Below are 7,092 nucleotides of genomic sequence, written 5' to 3' on the forward strand. Positions count from 1 at the left end.
CAGTTAGAGGCACACAGGAGTCACTGCCCACTCCTCAGAACCTGCTTGCAGGTGATCTCACCATCCCTATGTCCCATAGCACTGGGACGTCCTTCTTTCCTCATCACACAGCAAGTGCAGTCCCTTTCACTGTGCTCTAGCAACTCTCAGGCTCCTGAATTTAATGTGGCAGTCCCTAAAAAGCAGTTTGAACTTAATGTGCCAGTCCCTACAGAAGCAGTTTGAATTTATTGTGCCAGTCCCTAAAAAGCAGTTCCTGGGTCACTGATCAGTTTAAACTTGTGCTGGCTCTACCTTCACTTGTTAGCTCACCCTGTAAGCAGATCTTAATTCCAGGATCCATCCTGAAGGGCTGGGCAGGGCAGCACCCCCTCCCTGAGGGCTGTCACCACCACTGCAGAGCTGGCACAGCAGTCAGGCTCAGCTTTCCAAGGCTCAGCTTCCCAAGGCCCAGCTCAGGGAGCACCAGTTCCAGGGCAGGGAGCTGTTCCTGCCTGCAGGGGAGGCTCAGGGGGGAAAGCAGGACAGAGGAGAGTTCATGGAGAGCTGCAGCTCTTGAACAAGGTTGGGGGAATCCACAGTGCCACAAGATGCTCCCCAGGAAGGGAAGCAGGACTGAAATTGCTCCATGAAGAGGCAGCTGTACTCTCCATGGTCTTCCCTCTGCTTTCCACAGCCACATCACCTCTCCCCTGCACAGCCAGGTGAAGCTGCAGTGCCAGAAAAGCAGCTCCTGTTTGGGGTTGCACAAAAAGGATGGACTCTTCCTTCAAAACTTCTTGTTCTGGTTTTGTTAATTTATTTTCTGTGCTGGAGGGAAGTGTCATTTGTGCTCACCTCACACCCCCCTCAGCACAGCTTTAGCTGGCCTGTGGTATGAAAATAATGATATTGGAGTGAAAGTAATTTGTGCCCAGCTGCTTCTAGAACAGCCCAAAAAATATAAAAAAAAAAAAAAAAAAAAAAAAAATTGTATCAGCCAAAAATTCCTATTCTGCCAGAGTGAGCAGGACCAGACTCAGCTGCAGACATGTCCAGAGGAGGTTTGGCCCCAGAAATGTGCAGCTCATGAGAAGCTAATGAAAGCCAAAATGCAAATGCTGCCACAGCTGAGCTGAACCCAAAGCATTCATCTGCCAGCCTTGAATAGAACCCAGACATGAACTGCTGGAAGCCTTCTTTGGAGGCTTGGCCTTGTGGCTTCAGAGTGGGAATGAATTCTGGGCACATGAGAGTCCCTGTCCCCTTCTCTGCCCCTCCTCAGAGGACTCCAAGGCTGCTCTCTGCAGCCACAATTCAGCAAGCAGCTTAATATTCTGGCACTTGCTTCTCCACCAGCTTTCTTGTCTAATAAAGAGAGTTTGGACTCCCACAGTAGCTCATTTAACCAGACTTTTCAAAGGAGCTCCTCTCCCTCGCTCTCCTTCTCTACAGAGGAATAAACAAGACAAAACAGGAAGCAAAATCAAAAGAATAGAAAAGGCAAAAAAATAAATTAAAAAAAAGTCTGAAGGAGAAAAGGAAAGCCACAGGACAGACCAAATGAACCCATTGCTGGGTCCCCTCTCCCCCAGACCAAGCCAGAGCCTCTTGGGAGAAGTTTGGGAGTCTTTCATGTGTGTGTATACATATTTTATATCTCTATCTCTATCTATATATCTATATCTATCTATATCTATATCTATATCTATATCTATATATCTATATATCTATATAGATTAGATATATAGATATATAGATGTAGATCTCTATAGATATATAGATGTAGATATATAGATATATATAGTGTGCATATATATATATACATAATATATATATATATTGTGTCTGTGTATTTATATAGATATATAGACAGATATATATATATATATATATATGTCTATGTATATGAAAAAATCTATAAATAGGAGTAGATAGAAAAGTAGTAAATGGAAGTTTTGGGATTGTCAGCATGGGAACAGCTCCAAAGCACCTGCTGGAGTTAGTGGCAGGTAATTCAGGATAAAAAAAGCAGCAGTAGATGTGTGAGGGATGAGGCCATGGTCCTCACTCCCCAGCATCACAAGTAACCCAAAAATGGGGGCAAGCCTTGGACCCACAAAGAGGGCATGGAGGAGCCACACAGGCTCAGGCTGCACCAAGGGAAATTTAAGTTGGATTTTAGGATGAAGTTTTTTACAGAAAGGGGATAAAGTTCTGGAATGCTCTGCCCGGGGGGGTGGTGGAGTCCCCATCCCTGGAGGTGTTGAACAAAGCCTGGATGTGGCTCTGGGTGCCAGGGTTGGGGTGAGCTGTTGGGGCTGGGCTGGACTCCATGGTCTTGGAGGCCTCTTCCAACCTTGTGGTATTTTTGGGGTCCCCAGGATGAAGGAGGAAATTATGAATGTGACTCCATGTTCTTAGAAGGCTGATTTATTCTTTTATGATATTTTATTATATTATAGAATGCTACACTAAACTATACTAAAGAATAGAGAAAGGAAACAGAAGGTTACAAAGAATGATAATGAAAACTCCTGACTGACTCCTCAGAGTCTGACACAGCTGGCTGTGATTGGTCATGACTTAAAAACAATTCACAGGTTGGATAAACAATCTCTAACCACATTCCAAAGCAGCAAAACAGGGAGAAGTGATCAGATAATATTATTATTCTTTTTTCTCTGAGGCTTCTCAGCTTCCCAGGAGAAGAAATCCTAGCAAAGGGATTTTTCAGAAAACATGACAGTGACACAGCCTGGTCATTCTGTTCTGTTCTTTGTGCTCACACCATTCCCACAAGGTCATTTCTTCTGGAGTGCTCCCCAGGACAAGAGGACACAGCCTCCAGCTGGGCCAGGGGAGTTTAGGCTGGGCAACAGGAAAAAATCCTTCACAGGAAGAGGGACTGGGCACTGGAATGTGCTGCCAGGGAGGGGGGCACAGCCCTGGAGGTGTTTAAACAAGGCTGGACTGGCTCTGGGTGCCAGGGCTGAGTTGAGGTGTTGGGGCTGGGTTGGACTCGATGATTTTAAAAGTCTTTTCCAACCCAGTGATTCTGTAATTCTGTAATTCTGTGATTCTGGGCTGCTGCAGATCTCCCCAGAGGCACAGCCAAGGAGCTGCCTGGCTGGGGCAGATGAGTCAGCACAGGAAAGAGAGAAACAAAACCAAGCAGATGGAAGAAGTGGAACTGACATATGAAACACACAGCAAGCGAGGAGGACTTGAGGCCCCTAATTAGTGCCTGCAGGAAAATTAATGAGCAGCACTGCCAGCGCAGGTGTCCTGCCAAAATAGCATTCCCCATCCATGGGAGCAGAGCAGGGACAGGCAGCTGGAGGGATGTGTCCCTGTTGATGGAGTGACAAAATTATCCCTTGTGTCCTTAAAAAGGAAAAAAGCCCAGAAGTTTCTCTCCTCAATTAGCAAAAAAGACAGCTCATAGGAATTAAGGGATTCACCTCACAGGACCTGGGGGACTTCACCTCAAACTTAAGGATAGCCAATTGGACAGGAGCCAAAAAGTCCCACCTGAGCAATTCACTAGAAAAAGAAGAGAACAAAGAAACTAAAAAACCAATGGCTTTTGTGAGGTGTTTTACCAGGAGCAAGAACCTCTTGCACTTGGCTCAGTTTTTCTCTGTAAAGAGTTTTGTTATTTTGCATTTTATTAAAACTTTTTTGTTTCCAACACTACCACAGAAGCCATCCTGCTGATTTTATGCCTCCAAAGGTAGCTGAACTATCTTGGATGTGAAAAAGATCTCCAAGAGCTTTGTGAGACCTGGCTGGAGGAGACCCCTATTTCAGGCAGCCCCTTTGGCCTGGGTCACAGCAGAAATTGTTCTGCTCCCAAGAGTGGTGACCTGGGAGTCCTCTGGCAGGGCTCTGCTGCAGCCCTGTGTGAAAAACCCCAATCACTTGATTTTAAAAGTTTAAAAGTTTAATAGTAATAAAATGGTTATAAAAATAGAAATATAATTAGAGTAATAAAAATTAGGACAATTAGGATTTAGGACAAAATGAGACAATAGAAACAAAGAGTTATGGATAGTCTGGTACTTTTTCTGGGCAAAGTAAGCCTGAAAAAGGACCCACATTAACAGAGGATTAACCCTTAAAAGGAACAGCCTGTTGCATATTCATACACCTCATCCATGGTGCATCAATTCCAGTCACACACAGGATTCTGGCTGGGCAGTGTCAGCTTCTTCCTCTGAATCCTGAGGTGTCCTCAGGGCTGAGCAAGGCAGGAAAAAGTTCATTCTTGTGATAATGGAGCAATAAATTCTCTTTCTCTGAAAGATTCAGGTGTCCTGTGGCTGCTATCTGGTGTGAGTCTTTTCTTTAAAAAGTATCCTACATGGCAGAGTTTCTATTTTATCATTATGTGATAACCTAAAACTATATTTAACACACTACTTAAGAAAATTAATACAGCATCACTTTCAAACATAACACATCTAATATTCATTTTAATATTTGCCAAAAGCCAGTCATAAAATACACATTTTTCACAGCTGGCAGGGCAGCAGGGGCTGAGGGTGAGGGCAGCAGTCTGAGCACCAGCGGGGATGGAGGGAGGGAATGTCCTGGGAAAGGCAGAGCTGAGTGCTGGGAGCGGCAGCAGGGCTCAGGGAAGGGCTCTAAGGCCACGGCCCGGGGTCACCAGTCCTCACCAGCCCTTTCAGGAGGCTGCTAATGACAGATAATCACTGTCATTGTCACTGCTAGGAAGGAAGGGATGGGACCATTCCAGCCCAGAATGATTTCTGGCTCAGACAAACATCAGTCTCAGGGCTGGGAGGTTTCAGAGGAGCAGGCATTCAGCCACAGCCCAAAGCAGCCACAAGTTCTTGGTTACAAGGCAGTGCAGAACTCTCTAACCCAATGGGCAGCTGGCACAGGGTTTATTTTGCTTTTCTAACCCATCACCTTTAGTCACTTTTACCCAAACAGCCTCTGACTCACAGGCCCACATTGGCTTCTGTGAGAACTTCTCAACTCTCAGCTTATTTGATCCAGCCACACCCTTTTATTTTATATAACCCTGCACCATCTTATCAGCCCAGTTCCTCACTTACCTAAGGCATATTCTCACCTTATTATATTCTCACTATTATTATATTATAGACATATAAGTTTGTGATTTTTCTGCTTAATTTCTGTGTATTGTATTTTTACATCAATCCAAGCTCCTTCCAAGGCTGCAGATCAAACCCCTCAGTGTCTGTGGAGATTTCTGTTTTTCTGAGTCCCACAAATGACAATATGTGAGATGGCAAGAGAAAAACCCTTCTGACTCCAGCTTGGGCTTTAAGTGTTAATGACTGGACACCTTCCAGCCAGGATAACATTACAGTGACAATTCCCTGTCAGCAATCCCATCTGTACTGACTGATCTGCTGGTTAATGGAACAGCTTTGACCATAATGAGTTTAAATTATTGAAAAGAAATCTATAAAGCCTTTGTTAATAATTAACAATGTCTTCCTGGTGTGTTATTTTAATAAAGCTCCATGACCTGTGAGATTAACAACCAGGGGACCCAAGGGAAAAGGAAGGAGGATGGGTGATCAAACAGAAAAAAATCAAAAGCAGATAAGAGTTCATTTCTTCTGCAACTGCAGCAACAGGAGTTGGAACTGAATGTTTGATAAATAAAAATAAAAGTAAAATAAAAATAAAAACAAAAGTAAAAATAAAAATATATTGATAGTATATAAATAAAATATATTAAAAATAAGGTTATATATTAATATATTATATTACATATAATATAAATATACATAATGAATAATATTATAAATATGTAATATATTAAAATATAAATAAAAATATATTGATAGTATATAAATAAAATATATTAAATAAAGCATATATTAATATACATTATATTGCATATAATATAAAGATATAAAATATATAATATTATAAATATATAATAAAATAAAGCATATAAATAAAAATATATTGATCTATTAGTAGAATACACTGATAGTTACTCATGTGACCAAATCTAAGCCATCCCCCTGACATCCCCCATGTAGTTCTTTACTGCAGATGTGACATTTTTAGGCATGCTGTGTCTCCAGTATTAGAATGCCTCTTTCTTCAGTGTATTTTGTAATGTTTATATCCACTTCCAGACTGTTTAGACTTCTACTCTTCCAGGAATGAAATGAGATCACTTGCTCCAAAACCATCAGCCTCACAATTTTTGTTCTGATTTGACCTTGCAGTTTCCAAACTCTATTATTTAATTCTTATTTAATTGTTTTTTAGTAATGGCAGGTGCCCCTGTACCTCTGGATTCAGGGATAAAATGACAGAATCACAGAGCTGGGTGACATCACTGAGTCTGTGACCCTGAGATGTGTCACAAAGTCTCTTTTCCCAGCTCGGCAGTCAAAGAAGGAGTTAGAACTCTTCAGTTCTTGTTCTCAAGGTTGCTTATTGTTTCTTAGCTATAAAATTCTTTCTCTGGCCTGCTGAGGTCCGTTCAGCAGGTCTGACAGAGGCACTCTGGTGTTACCTTTTTGTACTAAGAACTACCTGTACATTATTTACCATAGCTTCCCAATACCTATTGCCTGTGTTAGACAGTGAGCTTCTACTCTAAACCAATCCAAAAGTGCCAGCATCACAGCAGAAGATGGAAGCCAAGAAGAAGAAGGAGAAAGGCTGGACACACCCAGATTCCTCCATCTTTCCCCTTGAACCCCCATTCTAAAAACCCCAAAAAAATCTATTTTTCACCCTGTGATAAATTCACTGCCATTCTACTTAAACTCTCATGGCTTGTAAATCCTCATATAAGGTTGGAAATTGTTTTTCCATGGGTCACAATCAAAGGCACAGGGGTCTTGGGCTCTGTGCCAAGGTCTCTGAGCCCCCTGGGCAGGGGCTGGAGCCCTCCAGGACAGCCAGAGGGATTTCCTGGGTTCCCACAGCTGCCAAGATCCTTTTCAAGCACTTCCCAGGCAGGGCTTGACCAAGGGCAGCTGCTCCAAAGGGAGTGCAGTGGAGCAGGGCAGATATTTATACTCCTGCAGGGATGCTGGGTCAGCCTTTTCCCATGAGCTCTTCATTCCTTTGTTCACCCTCCCC

Source organism: Serinus canaria, chromosome 27, assembly GCF_022539315.1.
Source record: "Serinus canaria isolate serCan28SL12 chromosome 27, serCan2020, whole genome shotgun sequence".
NCBI lineage: Eukaryota > Metazoa > Chordata > Aves > Passeriformes > Fringillidae > Serinus > Serinus canaria.